Below are 370 nucleotides of genomic sequence, written 5' to 3'. Positions count from 1 at the left end.
CTCCAGAGCAGAGCTGCTCCAGCCCTTGCAGCATCTTTGTGCTCATGCTCTGGGGGTGCAGCCACACTTGCAGTGCCCCATAGCAGCCCCCTGCTGTCCTCCACCCAGACGCAGGTCGGTGCTGGGGCTGGCACCATTTCCCCTGTGGCGAGGAGGTGAAAGGGAGCCCCAATGTCATCTCCTGTTCCTCAGCAATCCCGTGTCAGCCCCCTCTTTTGCCTCATCTCAACGCAGCCACCACCAGCACTGGCTCAGCATCTTTATTGAGAAACATTGATGCTGAGAGAAGCCTTGGAGCAGCATCAGGGTATCCCAGTACGGGCCTGGCTCCAGTCTGGTGCTCCCAGCAGGGTGCAGGGCACCTCTCTTG

Source organism: Nestor notabilis, unplaced genomic scaffold, assembly GCF_000696875.1.
Source record: "Nestor notabilis isolate BGI_N333 unplaced genomic scaffold, ASM69687v1 scaffold15460, whole genome shotgun sequence".
Classification (NCBI taxonomy): domain Eukaryota; kingdom Metazoa; phylum Chordata; class Aves; order Psittaciformes; family Psittacidae; genus Nestor; species Nestor notabilis.
The sequence above is the reverse complement of the archived record's forward strand: the minus strand, read 5'-3'. Positions refer to the sequence as shown.